Below are 296 nucleotides of genomic sequence, written 5' to 3' on the forward strand. Positions count from 1 at the left end.
CTAGTAACAGACTGCATCATACATGGTATTCTTAACTTTTCTCTTAACTTTGCTTTAACATTCATATCAAAACCCTCTTTTCCTGCTGTTGCACACCTACAATTCTGCTTTAAATTTAATCTCTCCCTCTTCCCCTTTGGTTTGAATTTGATTATTTGTTGTAGTAATATATCTCCTAGGTATATTATATCAGCTGTCTGTATTTAACAGTGACAATTATGTTATTTGTAAATTCACCTCCACCCTTGTAATTATTTACCCCACCATTTATAATGAAGAACAGATGTACTAACATT

The sequence above is a fragment of the Pyxicephalus adspersus genome, chromosome 1, assembly GCF_032062135.1.
Source record: "Pyxicephalus adspersus chromosome 1, UCB_Pads_2.0, whole genome shotgun sequence".
NCBI lineage: Eukaryota > Metazoa > Chordata > Amphibia > Anura > Pyxicephalidae > Pyxicephalus > Pyxicephalus adspersus.